General features: G+C 37.1%; 2 long non-coding RNA genes across 3 annotated transcripts in view; one reads left to right on the top strand and one right to left on the bottom strand.

The window, feature by feature from the left end:
* Positions 1-24,171, top strand: part of LOC135224459 (uncharacterized) — a 43,056-nt gene extending 18,885 nt beyond the window's left edge. The window contains exon 3 of the long non-coding RNA XR_010316749.1: positions 21,648-24,171. This is a non-coding gene — a long non-coding RNA (uncharacterized LOC135224459). The remainder of the gene's footprint in view (positions 1-21,647) is intronic.
* LOC135224458 (uncharacterized) overlaps positions 1-27,364 on the bottom strand; it is a 335,859-nt gene that overhangs the window by 116,149 nt on the left and 192,346 nt on the right. The gene's annotated exons all lie outside the window — the stretch shown is intronic.

A 27,364-nucleotide genomic window follows, 5' to 3' on the forward strand; every position in this document is an offset into this window, starting at 1 on the left:
TATAATCACACATCTCTTTCTCCCTCCCCTCTGACTGCTTCCTAACTTAGTCCCCTCTAATTTCCTTTATTCTCCAACTCTTTACCCTCTACATAATTTCCAATATTTTCCCCTAAAACTCTTCCTTTAGTTAGCCCTCTTACGCCAAAGCCCTAAAAATCAAAACCTCTCCCGTATGCCGAGGTTGGTTTGGAGTGAGCGCGGAAGCGGAAAAAATAATTTTTTCAAAAAATCACAGCACGCTTAGTTTTGAAGATTAAGAGTTCATTTTTGGCTCCTTTTTTTGTCAGTGCCTGAAGTTTAGTATGCAACCATCACAAATGAAAAAAAATATCATTATCATATGTAAATAATGCGATATATGGTAGCGAAAAAAAAAATCATCCATAATTGTATTCAAATCGCGCTGCGCAAAAAACGGTTAAAACTAACAAGTTACTTTCTTTTTCGTTGTATTGTACACTAAATTGCAATCATTTTTATATATAATACATTGTAAAAAGATAAAAGCAACACCGGAAAAATATTATCACAATATGATGCATGAATTTGTAACGCTCGGACGTAAAAAAATGTTTTTTTCAAAAATTCACAGTAAATCTAAATATTGTTCTAGAGACTTCCAATTTGTTTCAAAATGAAGAAAAATGATTGAATATTACAATACTCTAAGAGTTTTAAATTAGAATTGCAGATTTTGACCATTTCGGATGAGTTAAAGTTGACCGAATGTCGAAATTTTTATATATATATATTTATTTATAGGCAAATATTTCGGAAATGAGAAAAGCTACAACCTTCAATAATTTTTTGTTGTATTCTTCATGATTTTGCGCACATTTCCATATAAGAAACTATAAAACGGCTAATATGAAAAGGAGCAAATATTAGGATAATGCGACGTATGTATTTCGGAGATTTTCGGCCTCGAATCGGCCCGGAGGGAAAGAAAGTTTTTTTTTTTAAATTCACCATAATTCTAAATATTGTGTTAGACACTTCAAATTTGTTTCAAAATGAAGATAAATGACTGTATATTACTAGATTGTAAGAGTTTTAGCTTACAATTGCGTTTTTCAACTATTTCGGTAGAGTCAAATTTGACCGAACGTGGTTTTTTTTCTATTTATCGTGATTTATATGCAAATATTTCAAAAAATGAGAAAAGCTACAACCTTCAATCATTTTTAGTTGTATTCTACATAAAATTGCGCACATTATCATATATAAAACTTTATGTAACAGCTAATTTTAAATGGTGCAAACATTTCGACAATCGCAAGAAAAAAATTCTGATTTTTTCGGAAGAGTTACCGCGCGGACGTAAGGAAAATGTTTTGTTTTTTTTTCATAAATTCACCATAAATCGAAATATTGTGCTAGAGACTTCCAATTCGTTGCAAAATGAAGGTAAATGATTGAATATTACTAGAATATAAGAGTTTTAGCTTACAATTGCGTTTTTCGACCATTTCGGTAGAGTCAAAGTTGACTGAAGGTTGAAATTTTTGCACTTACCATTATTTATATGAAAATATTTCAAAACTGATAAAAGCTACAATCATGAGTATTTCTTAGTTTTATTCTACATGAAATTGCACACATTTTCATATATAATACTCCATGTATCGGATAATTTAAAATGGTGCAAAAATTATGTCAAAGTGACGAAGTAATTTTTGAGATGTGTCACTGATACTTTTTAGTGCGATAAGAAAGAAATTCGCGCTTGCGCGCCTGCGTAGCGATTCTAAACAAAACAACGCCTTGATCCGTGAACTCCCAGCATTCCCCAAGGCGCGTGATTCAAAAGTTTTCGGCTGATAGGCCTATAAGTAATTTTCCGCGAATTTAAAAAAAAAATTTTGAGTCGACGTATGATACGTCCAATCGGCATACGGGAGACATTTTGACTCTATGTTTAATACGTCCAATCGGCGTAAGAGGGTTAATACATCAGCTACTTGATCCTTTCCTTTTTTCCATCTCACTTCCTTTATTTCCCTTGATTCCATGGTTTCCCTTATTGCTGCACTATTTTTAATCTCTTACTACTTACACCAGTACTCGATTTGATGGCAGTATTTAATATTTTACCATCACTATTAACCAATGCTTCTAAATATCTCTCCTACTACCTCTTCCCACAAATGTTTGAAATATATCAATCCTTCTATAGCCTCCCCAACACTCAGAGCATCTGCTTCAATGGTGGATTTTGCCACTCTCCTGGATTTCCTGGACTTCCACCATATGGGACTTCTCTTCTTACCATCTGTCAAGGATATAATAGTATAACCCAGTTGAGTATGGCCATCTTCTATATTCCCAAATGAAGTGTCTGCATATGCTTCCCATTCTTTTCTTCTTCCATCTCACTTATTGTAACTTTTCCCATAATGTTTCTTAGTTTTTCTCACAATTTTAATAATCTTCTTCATATCTTGACTCATTCTTTCTTTAAATGCTTTACGTAATTCACGTAACATTGTACGTATGATATTTCTGGCATGGTATAGCAATACCCAATCCAACTGTCCTACCTCTGATCTACACTCTGTTAATTCCTTTTGTTCTAACACTCTATAACCTGGATATCTTCTAGCTTTTGGTTCTCTTATAGAATTTATACACTGCCACTGATTTAAGACAAAATTTATTCTCCTGCTCCACTACTACTCTTATATACAGTGGTACCTCGTTTGTCGAACATTTCTTATGTCGAACTTTCTGTTTTTCGAACAAAATTTTCTAGAAAATTTTGTATTATTTGACGGACAAATGCTCGTACTTCAAACTGACTGATTATCTAGTTTATACTTGTATTTGACGGCCTACTGGGTCTTACAAGTTAAACAGTATTATTTTTTTTCATTTACAATATATAGTTTAATGATAACCATATTAGACAAAATAAATAAAAGTATAAAGCATTTAATATAAAATTTAGATTTTAATATAACATTTGGCATAAAAGATGTACGCATAAAATTGTACATAACCACCATGACGTCACGCCCAGCTGACTTGAGACTGAACGAGGGAGCGTTGATAAATAATACTGCATGTATGTAAAAGCAAATAACAATTCCATAAGAAATGGGGGGGGAATTTCCCCAATAAATTTTAAAAAAAAGTAAATGATAAAATATGAAAACTGTCAATCAAATACAATACAGAAAAAAAAGTCTTAATTGAGCCAGTGTTCAGTGCGCTGAGTGAGACAGTCTAGTTGAACCTTAGATATAGAGAGTTGAACAATATTAACAAAATAGTAAATGAAAGAACAAAGCTTTTCACAATAAAATTTAGCATAATGATTAACCCTCTTACGCCGACTGGACGTATTTTACGTCAACATTTTTTGTCTCCCGTGTGCCGACTGGACGTATTTTACGTTGACTTACAAAAGTTTTTTTTTAAATTCGCGGAAAAATACTTATAGGCCTACCAGCCTAAAACTTTTGAATCACGCGCCTTGGGGGATGCTGGGAGTTCACGGATCAAGGTGTTGTTTTGTTTACAATCGTTACGCAAGCGCGAATTTCTTTCTTGCTGCACTAAAAAGTATCTGACACATCTCGGAAATTATTTCGTCACTTTGACATAATTTTTGTACCATTGTAAATTAGCCGTTACATGAAGTATTATATATGAAAATGTGCGCATTTTTATGTAGAATACAACAATAAAATACTCATGATTGTAGCTTTTATCAGTTTTGAGATATTTTCATATAAATAACGATAATTGCCAAAATTTCAACCTTCGGTTCAACTTTGACTCTACCGAAATGGTCAAAAAACGCAATTGTAGCTAAAACTCTTATATTTTAGTAATATTCAAACATTTACCTTAATTTTGCAACTAATTGGAAGTCTCTAGCACAATATTTCGATTTATGGTGAATTTATGAAAAAACTTTTTCCTTACGTCCGCGCGGTAACTCTTCCGAAAAAAATCATACATGCGATTGTGGTAATGTTTGCACCATTTTAAAATTAGCCGTTATATAAAGTTTTATATATGGAAATGTGCACAATTTCATGCACAATACAACTAAAAACAACCCATGGTTGTAGCTTTTATCAGTTTTGAGATATTTTCATATAAATAACGATAATTGCCAAAATTTCAACCTTCGGTCAACTTTGACTCTACCGAAATGGTCCAAAAACGCAATTGTAAGCTAAAACGCTTATATTCTATTAATATTCAAGCATTTACCTTCATTTTGCAACAAATTGGAAGTCTCTAGCACAATATTTCGATTTATGGTGAATTCATGAAAAAAATAACATTTTCTTTACGTCCGCGCGGTAACTCTTCCGAAAAAATCATACGTGCGATTGTGGTAATGTTTGCACCCTTTTAAATTAGCCGTTACATAAAGTTTTATATATGAAAATGTGCGCAATTTCATGTAGAATACAACAAAAAATAATTGAAGGTTGTAGCTTTTCTCATTTTTGAAATATTAGGCATATAAATCACGATAAATAGAAAAAAAACCACGTTCGGTCAACTTTGGACTCTACCGAAATGGTCGAAAACGCAATTGTAAGCTAAAAATCTTACAGTCTAGTAATATTCAGTCATTTATCTTCATCTTGAAACAAATTCGAAGTCTATAGCAAAATATTTAGATTTATGGTGAATTTTAAAAAAAATCTTTCCTTCCCTCCGCGCGCGGATTCTCCTCCACAAATCTCCGAAATGCGTACGTACCATTCTCGGAATATTTGCTCCGTTTCATATTAGGCATTTCATAGAGTTTTATATGTGAAAATATGCGCAATTTCATGTAGAATAAAACGAAAAATATTTGAAGGTTGTAGCTTTTCTTATTTCCGAAAGAATTGCATAAAAAATATATATACGTATATAAAAAATTCGACATTCGGTCAACTTTAACTCGTCAGATATGGTCAAAAACTGCAATTGTAAGCTAATACTCTTACAGTATAGTAATATTCAATCATTTGTCTTCATTTTGAAAGAAATTGGAAGTCTCTAGGACAATATTTAGATTTATGGTGAATTTTTGAAGAAAATATTTGTTTACGTCTGCACGTTACGAATTCATGCATTATTTTGTGATAATATTTTCTCTGTGTTGCTTTTATCGTTTTACAATGTGTTATATACCAAAATGATCGCAATTTAGTGTACATTACAACGAAAAAAAAAGTAACTTGTTACCTATAACCGTTTTGCGCACAGCACGATTTGAATACAATTATATATGAAATTTCGTTTTTGCGCTATCATATATTGCATTATTTATATATGATAATGATAATTTTTTTCATTTCTGATGGTTGCATACTAAACTTCAGCCAATGACAAAAAAAGGAGCCAAAAATGAACTCTTAATCTTGAAAACTAAGCGCGCTGTGATTTTTTGAAAAAAATATTTTTTCCGCTTCCGCGCTCACTCTGAAACACCTCCGGCACACGGGAGACAATTTTTTTTTTTACCGCTTCGGCGTAAGAGGGTTAACAAAATCATTCATCATTGCAGTGATACACAGCTAACTTAAGGTAGAGGGAGGGGGTGTTTATATTTTTGTGGAATAATGAATGAATGATTTTAAGTTATCGTGCGTTGTGGTATTGTTGAGGAGAGAAGAGAGTAAAAACTTTACTATAATATGTATGTAAAAGCAGTAAATATTCATACTAAATATGTATGTAAAAGCAGTAACAATTCATATAAAAAATAAAATGTTATTTCACAATAAATTTAGCATGATGATAAAACATGAAAACAATAAAATACAATACAGTAAAAAAAAAAAGCTTGCTCGAGTCAGTGTTTGGTGCTGAGAGAGAGAGAGAGAGGAGAGAGAGAGGGAAGACGAGAGAGAGAGAGGAGAGAAGATAGAGGAGGAGAGTGGGGGGAGAGAGAGAGAGAGAAGAGAGGGGGGGGGTGGGGGGGGGGGGAGGGGGGCTCTGCTTCCGACTGATTTATCAGCTGGGTTGGGATGATTATATGCGCCCATGTCTTTCACTTACACTTGATCTGCCCAAATCACATTTATTTTGTTACAGTAGAATACCTATCCAGTGACAACTGCTTTTTACGATTTTTTACTACTGTAAAAGTAACTCAGCTCTGTAGTAAACAAATTGGTGCTGCTTTCAGCTTCTGCATGCCTTCGATTGTTTGTTTAAACGGCTTCCTTGTGAAAAGTTATTTTGTCTCACTTTCCTTTTCTTGCATTCCAGACTTGTTACGTATTTGTTTCCAAACCTTCATGTTTGTTTTAAAAGTCTGCCGTTTGCCAACAGTAAGTTGATGTATTATGGCATAATTAATCTCTTCCGTGCACTTAAGATCCAAGTGTAAACACGCTGATTACTCTCTCTCTCTCTCTCTCTCCCTTCCTCTCTCTCTCTCTCGCTCTCTCTCTCTCTCTCTTCTCTCTCCTCTCTCTCTCTGACACACAATCGGACACGCACGCTATCGGTTCCTTTGATTATCCTTGTACCTAGTATGTGAATAAGATTGATTTTATTATCAACCTTTGCATACTACAACCAATTCGGTTTGCTCAAAGGGTTCCCGTCTCTCCTCCGTCCTTCCCCCAGCCAGCCAGCGCCATTTTTACCAAACAGTTCTTAAATCGTACACAGAAAAAATTAAATTTCAAAAATTTTACTCCATACAATGTACTGTTTCATTACTTTATACTCTTGATTTAACTTTTGAACACATTAATAATAGAAAAAAATGTGAAAAGGGGGGCTTTTTGGTTTTGGAACAAATTATCCTGATTCCCTTTATTTCTTATGTGGATGTTTGTTTCATATTTCGAACAAATCATACTTCGAACAGCCTTCTGGAACAGATTAAGTTCGAAGTACAAGGTACTACTGTACTTAAACCTCTTTTACTTTCTTTTTCTCCTACTTGCAGTTTCCCTTTCAATTTCTTGTTGGTTTCCTTTAAAAATCCTTCCGTTCCTCTGTAGCAAAAATCATCTGTGTGTACACAAAATAACACTCAATTTACCATCTTTTTTACAAAAGAATATATTAGGTTCTAGCTTACTTCTCTCACCTTTAAGCTCCTCCACTACTTATACCACTTTACAATTCCATGCTTTTGCTGCATCCTTGAGCCCATAAACAGTTTTCTTCAACTTCCATAATCCACTCCAACCATCTTACCTAGGTGGCTTTAAATTTATTTCTCTTTGTATAATCCCTGACTATAATCCCTCAGGTTAACCCACCCCTTGTCCCCTTACTGTGAGTCTTGTATTTTGTATAAATCAGCCCATGATTTGCATGACCTTTTTCATGCAAGACTTAATATAGTCCATTCTTCTACATGTCCTGTGTCATTGTTTACAGCTCTAACTCTATTTCCCTTTTTCCATTTTTCTACTTGTCATGTATCATTGTTTACAGCTCTAACTCTATTTCCATTTTTGAATTTGGGTATCTCTTCTATTAACTCACTTTCCCTGTCATCTTCCATTGTTTCCTCTACCACATCTCTTTCTATAGCCTCTTCTGTTCTGCATTCCTTCTCCAGCCCATTATTATCTCCTTTCCTTCCTGCCTATCTAAACTCCCTTCATTTGGGCCATCAGATCTACCTTTCACAACATGTGATTTATCTATTCTAGATATTTTTCTGTTTCTGGTGATAGTTTTTGAATCCTAGTAACATTTATTCTAGCTACTTCTCTTAAAGAATCTCCATGTTTAACTACTACTGTTCTCCCTGATACTCCTACTACCATTCATTTTCATTTTCCCTCTTAAAGAATACCTCATCTCCCACTACTGCTTCTTCAAATTTTATGTTGTCTGACGTTTTTGTTTAACAGAATTCTTATTTTATTATATGTTTTTTTTTATAAACACTTCTCTGGCCTTGTGCATTGCATTCAGTGTGTCCCTTACCATACTCTCTTCCATCCCTGTCTCTCTGCTTCCAGAACTTGAACTCACTTCTCCCATTACATTAGGCAGGGAAGGGTTCTTTGTAAATACAGTGGTACCTCGGTTCACGAACTTAATTCGTTTGAGGACGCTGTTCGTGACTCAGAAAATTTGTTACCTGAATCAACTTTCCCCATTTAAAATAATGTAAAAACAAATAATTCGTTCAGACTTCAGAAACACTGTTTTTCTTTTTTTTTTATGGTTTTCTGGCACAAAGTTATACTTTACTTCACTGCATCCAATAATGTTGTGTGTATTTTCTCGTTATTATTGTATGTATTATAAAATACAAACAGCAATCAATGTTTTGGTTTGGAAATCAGCTGAGGGCAATTGTGAGAAGTTTATTTTGCTTTATTGAACTCAAATCAGAGCGATTTTTTCGCTTCTAGTTGGTATAAATGAATTGCTAGGTAGCATAAATGAATCGCTAGATACTCTGTTGATATGGGACAAGGTTATTTTACATTATACGAAGTGTTTTGAAGTTGAAATATCACTTGAATATGTATCATTGTGAACGAAATTTAGTTATTTTTTTCGTTAGATGGCACTGAGGGCATGTTTATTGCTTAAAAGAATCAACAGAGTGCGTTTGATATTTTCACTAGATTTCATCAGAATACTACAAGCCTTACGTATTTATCTTTTATTGGAGTGAAAACAGTAAAATGTGTTTTTTCATGCCGAATAGTTTTGATGAAAACACGTTTCTCTTCAATTTTGTTTACGGTGGAGTTTGCGGGAATTTCGTCCAAGTTGCTGATGCACGATAAACATCGCTAGCAGATGAACATTCTTTCCGCAGCTTTAATTTAGCAGTATATGCCCTTGGCGAACTTTTTTCCATAGCGAATAAGGAAATAGTAATGTAAAAATACATCAGTCCTATTCTACTTAACGTCATATGTAACATAACGACGGTAATTTTTTAGTATTGTACAATGGTTGAAATGCAAGCAAAAATGCTGTTGTTATATTGGATTCGGTTGTTCTTAGCAAATCAGTTGTTTGTGGCTGTATGCATTTATACAACAAGTACAACATTACTAATGATACTTTTAGCACTCTCTTTTACATTTTAAACTTAATTAGAAAATGGAGATAAAGAGATGGAGGAAAAGGGGTTAGCCTAACTAGAAAATGGGATAGATAAAGAGGAGGAAAAGATGTTAGCCTTTGTTTTTGTGTTCGTGGCTTGAAGCACGGTTTGCAAACTGGAACAAAAAATTTTTGAACATCTGGTTCGTAACCCGAGGTACCACTGTACTAATTGGTTAGGAGAGAAACCTCCATTATTCATTAAGCAGTTCCTAGCACTCACTACCCATTTCAATACTATGACCAATCTACTTCCTCATCCTCCATCATCTTTCTTACCCTTCCGTTGATTATGCTTACAGTCTTTTCACACATTCTGTTGCTCCATGGAGATTCTAATGCTGTGGCTAATACTTTAATATTCCATCATTTTGCCATCATCCTTACTTTTTAATTTTGAAATTCTCCCACATTGTCTGACAGTATTTTTGAAGGCGCTTCAAATATAGCAAACCAACCATCCAAAAGTGTCTTTATTATAGTTTCTGGTCTCTTATCTTTTATCCAAAAAGCCTCACAAAATCTCATTGCCATATCTACCATTACCAAGAACTTTCTCTCTTCTATCTCTACCACATCCATTGTTACCATTTCATTAAACCGTTTTACTCCAAGAAAACCCTACTACTGGTTTAGCTGGATTTCTTTTGTATCTTTTACATACTTCACAATTTCCAATCAGGTCTGTTAATAACTTTTTTATTTCCTCCGTTTCTTTCTCTATTAAACCATCACTCCAATGTGCTTCCTCTGTTAGCTTCCATATTTTATCTCTGCTTCCGTGACCAAACTGTAAATGTAATTTCTTCATTGTGCTCTTTAATTCCCTCAGACTCTTTCCCTTCCAACCCTCCAGTAATAATTCTTCTACCGTCCTCCTCCTTATTGGTGCTTAATCTTAAATGATCCTGTTTGGCTTGTCTTAACTTTACCTTCATTTCCCCTAATATTTCTGTTATGACACATTTTTCTTTTAAATTTATGTTCATACCCATTTTGTTCATGGTTTTCTTAACTATTAGCCTATGTTTTTTTTAATATCACTGTTATTTCCATTATCCCTTTTGACTTATAAGATGTCTCACCAAAATTAAACACTTTATTAGACTATCCTAGTATCCTTCATTCTCATCAACTCAGGAATTCCTGACTCAAACCCATGACAATGCATGCTAGTCACAATTCCCCGCAAACTGTTGATTTAGATCCAGTGTCTAAAATTGCATCAACCACATCCCACGACTCTTCCTCTATTTTACTAACTTCTCCTATGTAAACTTCCTGTTCTTCTGGCCCAGTTTCTGTTTTTTGCTTATTTTCTTCTTCTTTTGTTTCTTTTTTATTCCTATTATGACAATTCTGAGGACAATCCCTAGCCCAAGCCATTCTAAGTTACATATTGCACATAATGTTACTTTCCCTTCTTTGTTTATTGGATTTTTTCCACCCCTACCTCTTTTCCATTTTCCCCGATATCTCTGGTTTTCCTTCCCTCTCCGAGGATTCACATTGCCTTCTGAACCCCCACTGTTCCCGTTCCTCTGTATTCCCTAATTCCCTCAAATATTCTTTTCAGTATTTGCGATTGTTTTATATTCTAGATTTCCTTGACTGCATGCTGCTAATACCATTTTTCTTTGATTTTCTGTGAGATTTGCTTGTTCCAGTACATGAAAACCCTTGACTTCTCCTTCAAGCATACATTTCCCCATTGTTCTGTTACATTCTGATTTTGCCTTTTTGTACCTAATTAAAAAGCCTCTCATCGTTTCACTCGCTTCTCTTTCTATTTTAACCCTCTTGTGATCTGATTACGTGTAGCGCATCAATAAATTTTTTACTGAAAGTGCACAGATGACGTGCCGGGTGCATCATATGTACTAAGTTATTTTTGGGAAAAATTCACGAAAAAAAAAGGGTCGATCATAGAAAACGTAGTTGATGCCATTGGGTCGACAGATGATGAATCTAGAAGAAAACGCAAACCCGACACCGCTAGCGTACTCAGCCACGATACAAAAGTCAACACAAATAGGTTGGAAAATCTGAAAATTGCACTGCAAAAAATTAGTATTTTTAAATCAATTACAGCTCATTAGCAAACACATTTATAGCAAAATTATTGCTTCCACGTGAAAGATCAAACATTTCTACACAAATTAGATATAAAACAAACTCCCCAAACCTAATTATTATATTTTTCATAATAATTTGCAAAAATATCTACAATTTTTCTTTAAAATTTCACATTCATCACATTGTTTTTATTATTTCTAAGCTTCGTAAAGCTCGTAAAGATGTTCTGATTGCTTTAGGAAATAATTCAATCATTTGCTGACATAATAACACTAACCAGAAGCATATATCAGTTATAGTTGGACGTACTGAATTTTACCCAAAAACATTTCCATGCACGTGTTCTTTTCGGCCCAGGGGAAAAGTCGTGTACCTAACACCCTTATATTTTAGGCCTGTGCACAAGAGGGTTAAAAGAGTTTATCATTTTACCATAATTCTCCATTAGTGTCTTTTAGATGGGCTTCATCTAGTTTGGCTAGGATTATCTTTGGACCCTCTGTAACCTTGTAACCTTAAGTTCATCTCTTATCTATTCCTTCTGCTACTTCTTGGGCTTTCACTTTAAAGCTCATTCTTATCTCTATCCCCAGATATCTTACTTCTCCAAACACCACTAACCAATCTTTGACTTGTCCTCTCCATCCTTTGTACTTGTCTTGTATCCCACTAAATCTTGGATATTCCCTTCTCCATCTTATCTCCGACCATCTTTAATTGCAACCATGCTCTGCTACCAGTTTGAATATTACCAAGCCTAATCTTTCCTTATAAACTCAAATATGCAATCTACCCACCTGTTAATGTTCGTTCCAAGTATACTCCTGCTTCAGATATTAAACAACACCACAACAAGACTTACAACCAGGAATTCCTACTAGACAAGAGAGCTCTCTCCTACACAACCAAACACCAACGCCATGTGTCCTCCACTCTTATTGTTTGCATTCCACCCCACTTCACCGCCATCTTTTTAAATACATCAAGAGACGCCTTCTAAAATCAACCATATGCGTCCCAAACATTTGACATCCACCACATTTCGACAATGCAGAAAATAACAATAACAATAAAAATTAAATAACTTGGACTAAACTGATATATAATCAATAGAATGCTTGCCATAGGATTCTCATAAGACTTAGGGCCACAACAGCAACAATTGTTCTGGAACATTTTGGAAGCATCTTGATGGCAACTTTCAGGAATGTGGTAGAGGTTATACTAATACTAGAGGTGGATCTTAGTATGAAATTCTGCCAAGGCTGTCACCTCTGAGATTCTTCTTATAGGGGTCCTAGATTGCTGCATTACTATATATAAAGGGAGCTTTTCCTCTTCAAAAAGTCAACATCAAAGTCAAAGTCCGCCCCAAGGCTAGTGCCTCTCGGGCGGACGTCAGCCGGGTGACCCCAACTCCCCACCATGGCGTCACTCATGGTGGTAACCACTGGTAGACAGCCTCACTATTCGCTCCCTAACAAGGAAGTGAACTTTAGCAGCGAGATTACGAGACCAGAATGCTACCAACTGCTTGGTGGAGTTTTCCAAAACTGGATGACCATTGCAATGGTTTTAATTCTGTCATTGTCTCTAGTCATTTAATCACTACAAAATTCTGAAAATCTGTTTTTAAAAATTAATAATTTTAAAAGTGAGGGACAGAAGGCTGGGGCTACTTGGTGAGCAACTTGGGGCCTGGTAAAGGTTGTCGTCTATAACTTTTAAACGTTATAGACACAGGAAAGCAAACCGTTTTTGTTAGTGGTCTCTCTCACGTATAGTTTTTCTCTCATTAATTAGATATTTACTATAGGGAGAGAAAATGTGCACTCAGGTGTCTAACCAAGGATTATTAGTATCCTCAGGGATGAGTATTGGAGCCCCTATCATATTTTAATTTGAAGTTTTGTTTTCCAAACTGACCATCTTATGATTTCCAGTTGGGATTCCAACATTAGCTCTTATTTGGGCAGCATCTACATCTCCTCTCACTTCTAGGCTGCAGGATGTAGTACTTTTACACTTTGGAGTCTACTTTACTGACACAAATAACTTTTTGGAATCATGCATCATGTCCCTTATATATTGCTGTTCTGTGGCTAGGACATTTTATGATGTTATTCATAATTTCCTTAGGGAATTGATCAAATGCCACAAACTATGTATCCCTTTTGGAGAAGCTTGCATATTTTGACTTAGCTTCAATAATGAAGGGCAGAAGTCCTGGGCAAGTTACAATACCCCTCCAAAAATATAGCATTTCAATCTGAGTTAGATGGATCCTAGTATCCCATTTGGGGGGAAGATTGTCTTCAGCATCAATAGTATGGGGGATAGTATTCCTTCTTGAAGGTTTCTCCCATGGCTAGCTGAAATTTGTGTCCCTGGTCCATCTCGGTTCAGCAGGCCCATTTCACTGGCAATGCCCACTTCACACTCCATAGTAAGAATGTCACCTCCATGTAAAGATTCCTCTACTTCCTCCAAGAGGTTAACCTGGGAGGTACTGGGAACTGATGTTACTGGGTTTTGGCCCAAACATAAATCACCTGGGAGGTACTAGGGACTGATATTGATCCAAACATGAAACTTGAGAAAGTGTTAAATATTTGCTGGCGGAAAGATATGCATAATCTCCCTTTTCTGTACACCTACTGAACCCCAGGACTCATCAGATCAGCTTAAAATGAGCTTTTAAACTTGCTGCCAGTAGAATACTTTAATTTTCTTACATATCTGGCGACCAAGCAAATTTCCATTGTTTTTTATAAGGACTGTACTCATGGCAGGAAGTATGGTTCGTACCCACTGGCAAAAAGTGACCTGAGCAAATTGCTACAGAAGACTTGAGCTGAGGTTCCTGAATAATGGCAGCCCATTAGTGATTTAATGCATTGTTGTTAGAAGCTAGTCGGTATTAATTGGTTAATGAGGGACACCTCTGTAGTTCCTCTTACAGTTTTCATATTTCTTATAGATTCTATTAGAAATATATGCTAACTTAGCCCTTTGAGGTTCAAATCAGTTATGACAACTGTATATGGCTGTATTAGTCCTTTTGCACTGGCTAATTGTCATACCATTCAGACTAGTCTTCTATATTTGTACTAATTTGTTTAGTTAGCCTAAGCCACTGTTTTATATGGCTTTAGGATAATGCTTCTAGAATAATGTACATTAAACTAGAATAGAGGTTTTCCTTGAGGGTCCCTGTTCAGCCTATTCTAGGTCTCTGCCTACTATAGGTTTATTTAAAACTTTTAAAGATATAACCCATGCTGTTTTGTAGGCTACTGGTAGGACATTCCCTCAGAAAGAGGGTCCCTACTTCATCTGGTTAGGCCACAGCTTTTTCTGGGGTTTTATCACTTTTAAGGATATAGGCTACTTAACCCTCTTACGCCGACTGGACGTATTTTACGTCGACATTTTTTGTCTCTCGGGTGCCGACTGGACGTATTTTACGTCGACATACAAAAGTTTTTTTTTAAATTCGCGGAAAAATACTTATAGGCCTACCAGCCTAAAACTTTTGAATCACGCGCCTTGGGGGATGCTGGGAGTTCACGGATCAAGGCCTTGTTTTGTTTTGAAGCGTGACCCAAGTGCGCATGCGCGATATCCCTTCTTCTCGCTCCAGCCAGCATCAGTAGCGCATCATCCGAGAGCAATCTTTCGTCAAAAGCGTGTTTTTCTGGACTTGTGCGAGACTTTGAGCATTTGTGTTGCTACAGGACATTCATAGATATGTCTCAACGACGTGTGAACCGCGAAAGGCGCGTTTTACCCGTCGGAAAGGATCGTGTAAGGCGAGTTTTGGACCTGGATGCTGGCGAGGGGCCAAGCACCCAGCATGACCCCGCGCCTCAAGGCCGTTCTGTGCGGCCACGTGTGGCTGAAAGTGTTTCAGGAACACAGCGTATGCCTTTGGTTACCCCTAGGAAGCATGTGGGCATCCTTAGGGGCATTCGTAGGCATTTGGGGGAGGCCTACCAACCAAGGGACATAGGATGAATATCTATCGGAGCTTGATCGGGAACATGTCGCAAGTCCTCATTTTGATGGCGGATGGCCATCGAATGATGAGGACATCAGTCCTGATGAAAGTGAGGATGAATATATGCCCCCAATGTCCGTTCGAGGCTCACATCCCGAAAGTGAGCTCGAATTCAGTGGGTTCAGTGCTTACGAGGGGGAATCTGAGGAGGGGGAGGATGGGGATATGGGGTCAAGTTTTATCGCAGAGGATGATACAGAAAGTGAAGGCCTAAGTGAGGGTGATGGGCCAACGGGGGAGGATAGAGTGCAATATCGTGCCTGCACCCGTGCACGTGCGCGCGCACGGGCACGTAGAAGGTCGGCTCGTCGCGCCAGCCAAGGTGAAGGTCGGTCGTCGGAGAGTGACGAGGGGTGGACGGAGGACCCCACCCCTCCTAACATGCCCCCCTTCACGGCAACCCCTGGGCTCACCGTACCAGTACCCCTGACTGTTTTGGGGTTCATCCAGCTTTCCTGACGCGGGAATTGCTGGAATACCTGGTACACGAGACGGTGGACTATGCTCGGTACTGCCGGTATGAGCTGAGGACGACCTTGTCGTATTACTGGCGGGGTTGCAACCTCATTGACATGGCGCATTTTTTGGGGCTGCACATTTATTTTGGTATGACACCTGCTTCCGACGTCAGGCAATATTGGAGGAGGAATTATTTTTTATGTATGCCTAATGTGCCTGGCGTTATGTCCCGTGATAATTTCCTGGCGTTGGACAGGTACTTCAACGCCTTCAACCGAAGGGCCATACCCCGGAATAACAGTGATCGCCTCATTTTAGTGCGCCCAGTGTTGGATATATCCGTGATCGGTGTAGTAATCTCGTGATTCCTGGAAAGAACCTGTCTTTGGATGAGGGGATGATGCCTTACAAAGGACGTCTTAGTATAAAAGTGTATAACCCCAAGAAGCCAAAGAAATATGGTGTGAAATTCTTTCTTATTACCGAGGCCAACACTGGATACGTTGTGGACTTTTCAGTGTATTCCGGGGTCTTCTCCACGCTGCGTGACACTGTATTCAATCTTGTGGGACGTTTCCGTAATCAGGGATATCACCTGTTTATGGATAATTATTATAACTCGGTATCCCTGGCCCAGGAACTGTATTAAGCAGGTGTTCACGTCAGTGGTACCCTTCGGTTGGTGCGTGGGGCCCCGATGTCCTCAGAGGTTCGCTAGTCATCCACAACACCTGGCAAGAGGAGAGACAGAGTGGCGGAAGGGCGCTGTCTTCGTCATCTGTTGGAAGGGTGTCCGACTCGTCCCCATGATTACGACGAGTCATGAACCCATCCAAGAAGAGATCGTACAGCGAAGAAGACACGTCGACAGGGCCGAGTTGTGTATGAGGAGTTTCGTATCGAGCGGGCCTACCGTCATTGGGCACTACAACAGGCACATGGGAGGAGTTGATCTCTTTGTCAGCTCATCCAGTATTATCCCTTCGCCAGGAGAACCAGAAGGTGGACACAGAAGCTCCTCAAATACATCCTTCAGTTGGCCCTCCAAAATGCCTACATACTGTACTGTGGGTACCGTGGTGACAATCTTCCGAGGTTGACCCACTTACAGTTCCTAGAGGAAGCCGGGAATGCCCTCATCAACTTCGATCCTGATGAGTGGCCTTCCATAACTGACCCCCTGCCCCGAGCTGCAGATCTGCCCCTAGCGGAAAGGGCAGATAGGAGGGCCAACTTCGCTCGACCTGCCGCCGCCCCTGCTGACGACGCCTTCTGCTGCCGCCGCCCCTGCTGACGACGCCCCTCTTGCTGCCGGCCCCGCACGCGCCCCTCACCGCTTCTCGTCAGGTAGTGGACCCTGTGTGTCGGCTGCAGCCAGGGGATCACATACTGGAGGCCTTACAAGGGCGAAGGCAGAAACGGTGCCGGGTGTGCCATATGAATGGCAGAAGGAGAGACACCCGGTTCTTCTGTCGTCTCTGCAAAGTTGCTCTTTGCAGGATAGGGGAGTGTGACCGAAAATACCACACTAAGGTCGTGTATTGGAGCGCGCCCCCTAAACCGACAGCGGAGGGCGCACGGGGCCGCCGGGTCCATCAGCAGTAAGGGCGCGCGTCTCCCTCCTCCACCTGTACCTCGTCATGTCGAGTGGAAAAAAATGCAAGACTCTTCAATGGAGGAGGGAGAAAACAAGATAGAACGAAGAGTCAGGATTACGAGTGAGTATTCTGCATTTATTTTATATTTTATTTTTATATTTATTACAATTTTTATATATCCCTATCTATGCATGATAAAATAATAATAAGACATTTCATTGTATGCGAAAAGAGAAGTGTCACCTGCATTCCTTTTATTTATGTATTGGTACCAGAATCGAAGAATGTAATATATATATTTTACGTATAAAATATATATATATATATATATATATATATATATATATATATATATATATATATATATATATATATATATATATATATATATATATATATATATTATAAATATTGTTTTTTTTTGGGTAGAAGCAAATTACTTACAGTCTAGTAATATTCAATCATTTATCTTCACTTTAAAACAAATTGCAAGGCTCTAGAACAATATCTCGATTTATGGTGAATATTTGAAAAAAATATTTTTATTCCCTCCGCGCGCCGATTCTCGGCAGCGATTCTCCGAAATGCGTAGGCAACATTCTCCTAATATTTGTGCCTTTTCATATTAACGCTTATTTTAGAGTTTTTATATATGAAAATGTGCGCAAAACATGCAAAATATAACATATTGGAAGGTTGTAGCATTTCTCATTTTTGAAATATTTGCATATAAAGTACGATAAGTACGAAAAAAAAAAACTACGATCGGTCAACTTTGACTCAACCGAAATGGTCAAAAAACGCATTTGTAACATAAAAATCTTACAGTCTATAATATTCAATCATTTATCTTCACTTTAAAACAAATTGCAAGTCTCTAGAACAATATCTCGATTTATGGTGAAATTTTGAAAAAAATATTTTTTTTCCCTCCGCGCGCCGATTCTCGGCCAAAAATCTCCAAAACGCGTAGGTCACATTCTCCAATATTTGTGCCTTTTCATATTACGCTTTTTTTTAGAGTTTTATATATGGAAATGTGCGCAAAAACATGCACAATATAACAAAAAATATTGGAAGGTTGTAGCATTTCTCATTTTTGAAATATTTGCATATAAAGTACGATAAGTACGAAAAAAACTACGATCGGTCAACTTTGACTCAACCGAAATGGTCGAAAAACGCATTTGTAACATAAAAATCTTACAGTCTGAGTAATATTCAGTCATTTATCTTCACTTTAAAACAAATTTGCAAGTCTCTAGAACAATATCTCGATTTATGGTGAATATTTGAAAAAAATATTTTTATTCCGTCCGCGCGCCGATTCTCTGCCGAAAATCTCCGAAATGCGTAGGTCACAATTCTCCTAATATTTGTGCCTTTTCATATTACGCTTTTTTTAGATTTTTATATATGAAAATGTGCGCAAAAACATGCACAATATAACAAAAAATATTGGAAGGTTGTAGCATTTCTCATTTTTTTTATATTTGCATATAAAAAAAAATTTTAAACAAAAATTCGACATTTGGTCAACTTTAACTCGTCTGAAATGGTCGAAAACTGCATTTGTAAGCTAAAACTCTTACAGTATCGTAATATTCCATCATTTACCTTCATTTTGAAACAAATTGCAAGTCTCTATAACAATATTTCGATTTATGGTGAATTTTTAAAAAAAATATACGTCCGCGCGTACGAACTTCATGCATCATTTTGTGATAATATTTTCTCTGTGTTGCTTTTATCGTTTTACAATGTGTTATATACCAAAATGATTGCAATTTTAGTGCACATTACAACGAGAAAAAAAAAGTAATTGTTACCTTTAACCGTTTTGCGCACAGCGCGATTTGAATACAATTATATATGAAATTTCGTTTTTGCGCTATCATATATCGCATTATTTATATATGATAATGATAATTTTTTTCATTTCTGATGGTTGCATACTAAACTTCAAGCAATGGCAAAAAAAGGAGCCAAAAATGAACTCTTAATCTTGAAAACTAAGCGCGCTGTGATTTTTTGGAAAAAATATTTTTTCCGCTTCCGCGCTCACTCTCAAACCCCTCGGGCATACGGGAGTTCATTTTTTTATTTACCGCTCCGGCGTAAGAGGGTTAAGAGCTAGTACACTATGTAGGAGTGATGATAGTAGTTTTACGTATATTTGACAACGTCTCAAAAGGTTGTGAGAGAGAGAGAGAGATGGAAGAATGAATGGGAGTGGTTAAATGGCGGTCGGAAGCATGTCTGTTGTGGCGCTCTGTAGTATGTCAGTGGGAATCTGTTATGAGAGTCATAAGAAGCAAGGCAGTCAGTGAAGTCAGAGTTGGGTTTGGCAGCAGTTATCCTTTGGTGGTTGGTTGTTTTGGTATTATTTGATAGATTTTGGTGTTGTAAAGTTGTTGTGCGTGTGTCTGTCTGGTTTTGGTGAAGTTGAAGAGGTTGGAAGTGCATTTTCGGTGTCTGTGAGTGGTGGTTGGGGCAGTGTTGGTGTTGGCGGGTTGTTGTCCTCGGGGTAAGTCGAGTGGTTGTCGTGTTCTTTCGGGTTGTTGGTATTCTGCGCAGTTATTTGTCGGATTGTAAGTTGTGGGGTTGTGGTTCTCGGTTGGTTGGGTTGTGGTTTGGTTATCGGTGGTGGTTGTGTGTCGGCTAGCCTATATCCAGCGGATAGCACAGCCTAGCCTTGAGTATCTTGAGCCAGAGGTTAGTAGTACGTGTTTGTGTTTTGTGTGTTCGGTGTTTCATGGAACCAGTTGTCCTGCAGATTAAAAGTAACGTAAAGGGGAAAGTGTGAGTGTGGGAAATTTTGTTAGCTTGTACGATTAACGTAATTGTGGGGAGTTTGCTTGTTTTTTACTTGGCTTTGATTCCGCCACAGAAATTTTTGGTGCCCGAACAGGGACTGCTGGTGTGGCAGCTGCAGGACGATTGGTCTAGGCTAGTGTGTGTGAGTGGTGAGAAAATTTGGGATGGAAGGATTGAGTGAGGTGGAGAGGCTGAAGGAGGAGTTGAGGTTGGAGAGGGAAGTAAGAGGTTGAAACAAAATTGGAAGTGGAGAATGAGAGGTTGAGGGTAGAGTGTGAGGAAGAGCGAGTTAGAGGAAATGAGAGGAATGCTAAGGTGTGCCAAAGTGGAAATGAAAGAAGTGAAAGGAGCGGAAGAGAGAATGGTTGAGAAAGTGGACGAAAAGTTCTTAGTGATGATGAATGCAGTGCAAGAGATGATGAAGGGGTTCATGGGAGAGGGAGCAATAGGAGGTAGGCCTACCGGGTCTTGTGATAGGCCAGAAGTGGTAAAGACAGTGGAAGAGCGAGTGGATGAAACTACGAGTGACGAAGGTGACTTGGTTGTGATAGGTAAGGGAAAGAAGGGAAAGAGACAGGATAAGGATAAACTAAAGGCAGTATAAAAACAGAACTCTCTCATATGTAAACTCATAGTTAGGCTAACATTTTTGTCTAACCCAGGTTGTTTATATCTATCCCTAAGCTATTTCGTATGTTATATAAATCAGTAACTTTCTAATGTGAAACTTTATAGTGTAGGATTTTGTTTAATCCAGACTAAATTTACCTTTAAGGGTATGGGATTAACCATATGTAATTGTAGCCTTGAAGATAGGCTAATACCTCATAGCCTGTTTAGGCTAATACCTCATAGCCTGTTTGGTCTATTGTTTTTAGTCTGTTATATAAAACAGTAACTTACTAATGTGAAACTTTATAGTTAGGCTATCACCTAGTATAGGTAAGTGTCGAATCCTGAACAGTCTAGCTAACTTATTCTCACTGAGTCTATGTAGATTGTAGACTGTTGCCTAGTAGGCAGGCTATTGCCGACATTATTATCTGAAAGGATTATCAATTATTATATATAAAAAATAATGCTTGTGGAACATTTGTTTTGATTAAAACTTCCAAATAGAATGATAAATTCTTCAAAACAATTTGCACTTCTACAAACAACAATCATAAATCTTGGGAATCACTGATGTGTGCTGGCAAAAAACTGGTTTAGGACTTTTTACTCACAATTAAATCATTGTTGCATAGTCTAAACAAAAAAAATGTTGAAACTGGAACTTAAAATTATGCACTTCGCTTTCAACTTAGATGTTTCCGTGGTCCTCTGTAATGAAATCGAAGAGCGAAGTTTTCTGAGGTCTGGTTTCTTTACTGACCAGAAAATGGAATGGCGGCTTGGTCAGATTTTGGTTGTTTGTCAACAATATGACAGTGTGTATGTGCATAACTACTTCTTCTTGAGGGTTTTGAAGTAGGTGAACTGGGTTTTAGCATTCGCTGAGTATAAGAGACAGTGCCCTTTTATCCCAAGTCCATTAATAGTCTATTACATGTTTATAATTTTTATCATTACAGCACAAGACCAGCTAAAATGGAATTCTTTGGCATTAGTCTGGTCACCATGGAGCTCTGGATAGCTCAATCCTTGAGGACGAGACAGTGACTACACCATCAAAAAAAAGTTTATTGGAATGTGTTGCAGGATGAGTCAAACTGGATTTTAGCGAAAATTCAAAGAAATTTTCTGTTATGTAGGGTTACAGTACAGACACCACCCTACTTAAGAACATTTAGCTTACAAACTAAATAGTGTTCAGAGCACTCTTCTTTGTCACCCACAAGTCAAATTTTGTTCTGTGCGCCTATTCTGTACATACAGTGTTGTTTGTACAGTGTATTGTGTTTTAGGGGGAAAAAAGTGTGCAGTACTACATTGTTTTATATCATACTGTACTTAAATAGACATGAAGAATAGTACAGTAACCAATTTACAAACAATTCAGCATACAAACGGCCATCTTGAACTTAACTTGTTTGTAAGTAGGATGGTGTCTATATTAAAATTTTCATATGTTTTGCAAAATCCATCACCATTTACTAAATTCTGAAATTGAAAGCGAGTCGAAAATAACAGCTACAAGATATTTTTTCCAAGTTTAGTTACCAAGAATGAGGGTCAAGATATTTTGGAGTGGATCAGTTTGGTAGCAAAAACTAGTGTTAATGCTAAAATGTCCTGCTCATTTGGTTTCTAGGACACCACTAATAGAGTTAAGTAATATTGTGTGATAACCAGCATTTTAGTTGTCAGAAGGTTTGAAGGGCAGTTATTCTAAATACCGTATATACTTGCGTATCATACGACTTTTGAAGACCTAACATTGGAGTTAATTTTAAGGGGGTCGCATCATACCCGAGATATAAAATTAGAGTATGTAATAATCACATATTAGTATTGTATGATAAAATACAAACCAAATGAATATGCACCTTTTCCATGGATCTTTTAATTAGTTATACTTTACTTCACTGCATCCAATAATAATATATGTATTTTCATATTACTATTTATTTGCATTATAAAATACAAACATAGCAATCAATGTTTTGGTTTGAAAATCAGCTGAGGGCGATTGTGAGGTAAGTTTGTTTTGCTGTATTGAACTCAAATCAGAGTGACTTTCTTACTTATAGTATGGGGCAAGGTTATTTTACGTTATACAAAGTTTTCAGGTTGAAATATCCCTTAAATATGCATCCGCTTGTGAACAAAATTTAGTTATTTTTCTCATTAGTAGATGGCGCTGAGGGCAAATTTACTGTGTAAACAAAAATCAAGATTCTGTTTGATATTTTTCACTTGATCTCATCAGAATACTAAGAGCTTTACATATTTATCTTTTATTGGAGTGAAAACAGTGAAATGTGTTCTTTCATGCCCAATAGTTTTGATTAAAACACATCTCTCTAATTTTATGTACAGTTGAGTTTGATGGTACTATACCGAAGTTTGCGAGTTTCATCCACGATGCTGATGCATGATATTAATTGTTAGCAGATCAACATTCTTTCCTCATCTACAGCTAAAACTTACAGGTTAAATTTAGCAGTATATGCCCTTGCTGATCTTTTCTCCATAGCGAGTAATGATATTGTAATGTAAGAAAATATCAGTCCGATTCTCCTTAATGTTCATTTGTAACATAATTACGGTATTTTTTTACTAATGTACGATGGTTGAAATCCAAGCAAAAACGCTGTTATCATCATATTAGGTTGTTCATAGCAAATCATCTGTTTCTGGCTGTATGCGTTTAAACAAGTATAACATTACTAACAATACTTTTGGGCATTTCTTTGACTTTTTTAAACTTAAATAGAAGATGGGATAGATAAAGAAATGGAGGAAAAAGGGTTAGCCTAACTAAAAAATGGAATAGATAAAGAGGAGGAAAAGAGGTTAGCCTGTTGTTATTTGGTCTCGTAAATTTAACTCTCATGATACGTGAGATACATGATAAAATCATTTTTTAAGGGTGAAAATTTGGGGGTCGCATGATATGAGAAATTGCATATTACATGAGTATATACGGTAACTTAAAAGATCCTTAATCATGGAGAACTTTGATTTTAATTTATTAGGAGTTTCATGGATTAAATATTGCATTATACCTTGAAAAACTTATACCTTCTGTACATTATGTAAACACTTTGAGTACACTATTAAAATTCCAAAATAATAACATGAAATTTCATAAAAGCAAATACAAAGCATAATCTTAACTCATTTCTTGTCAGATTTTCCTTTACAGAACTAGACATCGGTTGCATTCTGCATTTGTTGTAATGCTGTGTCTTCATCTTGTGTTGGAAAAAGCTTCAACTGATTTTGAGAGTCCTACAAATTTTACTTGAAAAATTGAAATGTCATTGACTTTTAATAAAAATATTGTTAGATAATGTATTACCTACTTAAGTAATATACATAGTATATACATTTTAATGTTCATTTTCTTGTAATAAATGCTTATGTCCATTGTAAAGCATTTTTATCTAAACAGTCCAATACAAAATTATAAATAAAGTTTTACAATTAGAAGAGTCTTCTTCTTTAGGTCAATTGATACCACATTTCTATATTTTCCTCGTCTTGTTTCTCTATCCGAGTACAGTCTTTGATTCCCTGTATCTCATCAAAAGAAATAAAAAAATGTTTTGTGCAATAATTAATATATAGAAAACCACGTGAATCCCAGATAGTAGTTAGATTTATGTATTTCATCAGAGCACAAATATACATTTATAACTGCAACTGAGGAACTTGCAAAGAGTGAAACCTAACAAGTCTATAAACAAAAGTTCTCTGAAAATTTATTACTGTAAGATCTGTACATTAAATTTCAAACAACTATGTTGAGCTGTACATAATTTACAATATGTACACACCTGTATAGAAAAGGATATAATTTAAACAATTCAGGGAAAAATATAAATGAATAAAATAGGTTTTGACATAGGAAAAACCATTTTTTGGTACTACAGGCAGTCCTGGTTATCAGCGGGTGCTGATAAGAGGAAATCGCCAAAAACTGAGACTCGGCAGAACCTGGTGCATTATGGCACCATAATGCACCAATATTATGGTGCTTGACTAGCGCCTATTAAACCAGAGTGCCATTAACAGAGTCTGCCATAAACTGGGACTACCTGTAGTCCCTTTCCATGGTCTAACCAGAGCTACATGGTTGACCAGACTAATGTCAAAGAATTCTTTTTTTTTAACTGGTATTGTGTCCTAACAATAAACATTACTACACTAGAATATAAATGGACTCAGGAATAGAGGGCAGTTTCTCTTACCCTCAGTGAATGCTGAACCAGAAACGGAATGAGAAGCCATTACTTTCTGTTGGTAAATGCAAGGTAACCCCTTACCCAAATCCCATGTCTTTTTGTCAGGGAAGTGGGAAGGTTTTGAAGACTCAACAGCAACTACCAAATATAGGTTTTCCTTACATCAAAACCTATTTTTTTTACAGTGTAGTTGCTGTCTCATCCTCAAGGAGGTTTAGAAAGAATTTGACAGGTGACAAAAGGCTCTCAAATTTTAATCCCAACAATCAACAAACACATTACTGGTCTAGGGTCAAGTCACAAGTTTTCAAGGGCCCTTTTTTTATTCCAAATACCTTAAGGTTTGATAGCAAAGAACAAGAAAATAAATGCTGACTTATATTTTTTGGGTGAAGTTCTGTAGTGACTTACCCCCAGTGATATTTAGCATAACTGCCTATTAGGAGGACCAGTGGTTTTGCCGCTGTAGCGCCTAGGGGTCAGGACTAACCATGCCACCTAACAATACAGTGTAGTTGAATAAGTTAAAGCTCTTGAGCATAATGTTGCTAGAGTATAGAAAAAAACGAACCTTCTGGGATGTTTACCGTACCTTTAAGTTACCTTTAAGAGCTTGAACTGGGCATAGAATAAGAAATTACCTTCTTAAAGGAACCTCCTTCTAGGCCAGGAAGGACAGGCCAGAAGACAATAATAACTGATGGTCAGCTGTCTTCATGGTTTAACATCCCCATCTAAAAGAGCCCAGTTTGTTGATACAAGCTCCTGATGCTAATGCAATCAAGAAGATTGCATATTGTAGCTTGTGACTTGTGGTTGTATTGGGTTCCACTGAATTGAGGGGGCTGATCGAAATCAAGCAACTTGTTCAGGGACCAAATAATTGGACCTTTCGAGAACAGGTCTTTGTAGTGCAAAAGACTGCAGAAATGAGGTGAAAACTTCTATACTAAAACTAATCCCAAATCAGTAAATAAGTAATGCTTCTGTTAATGCTGCCTTGTATGCCATGATTGCTGTAACTGCAAGACTTTTGTCTTCAAAGAGGGGTAAGAAAATTTAAGTGAACCTATTAATTCTGACTGGGCTCTAAGTATGGATATAATCAAACCATATCTTCATAGACCTGGGTATTTTTGGACTAGGTACATTGCAATGTTGGACTAGTAACTTTCATGGTAGATATTTTAAAAAAAAACCACCTGTGAAGGTCTCAGCTCAGAAAGGAGGATCCTAAACGACTTTCCCTTTCTACTGACTGGGATAAAACGGTGGACAGTAGTGGAATTTATCTCTTCGCTCGTTATTTATTTAAGTAATAAGAACCAATGCCTGTTTGGCCAATTTGGGCTATTAAATAAGCTGTTCCTTTGAAGGTTTTGGAGTTTGCTCAACACCTTCGAAATCTGGAACAATGGAGAAAAAGATATATCGTCCTTTGTTCCAGTCTTGTAGAAAGGCATCTCTTGCTGTTGCTTGACTGGCAATTTGTGATTCTCATATGTGGCAAACAGGTCCACTTCCAGTTGTAGAAGCATGTTGACTATTTTCTGAAAGAGTGGTTGTCTAACACCCACTCTTTTTGAGGCTGTCGTTTTCCCTTGATAGGGAGTCTACTTTTTACATTAGGAGACCCCGAGAGGTGAATTGCAGACAAGTGCCACTTCCTTGCTTGCCCCATTGAAGGAAAGGCTATAGCATTATCATATTGAGAGGTGAGCATGATCCCCAATCGCTTGATGTAGGACATTGCAGTCATATTGTCTAGAACCAACCAAAAGTCTCTCTTCTGGAGGTTTTAAGTTTTTTGAGATAGAAAAATACAGCCATCAGCTCCAGGAAAATTGATACGACAATTCCTCAGAGGAGTTGACCACCTCCCTGTCACCTCACAATCCTCCTAAACTGTCAATGAGGCATCTGTGTGTTTTTGTCAACTCATACAGCCTGAGGAGTCAGGGTGACCTGTTTCGCCAGAGATTCCTTTGGGACCAAGGCTGAAGTATCTCCCTAACTTTTTTAATCTTTTGATGTCAGTCCCGCATCTTGTTTCTTGCATGCGATAGCCAGAATTTGTTCACATTCTTTTGTTGCAATCTGAGTACTGGATCTATTATTGATGCGAATTGCAACAAGCATGTCATACATTCTAATTGCCATTTGGAAACTCTGGGCTGTGGAAGGCACCTTTTGAGGACTTACCTTCTGCTTTAAGTGTCATGGGGAGAGACAATGGGACGTGAAAAGTATCCCAATACAGTCCCCAGCCACTGAGTGTGCTGGGTGTGAGGCGGATTTTCCCTATTTATCATAAAATCTACAGTCTAGCTAACTTATTCTCACTGAATCAACGTAGATTGTAGGCTATTGCAGACATTGTTATCTGAAAGGATTATCTGATATATATATATATATATATTATATATATATATATATAT

Source organism: Macrobrachium nipponense, chromosome 12, assembly GCF_015104395.2.
Source record: "Macrobrachium nipponense isolate FS-2020 chromosome 12, ASM1510439v2, whole genome shotgun sequence".
NCBI classification, from domain to species: Eukaryota; Metazoa; Arthropoda; class Malacostraca; order Decapoda; family Palaemonidae; genus Macrobrachium; species Macrobrachium nipponense.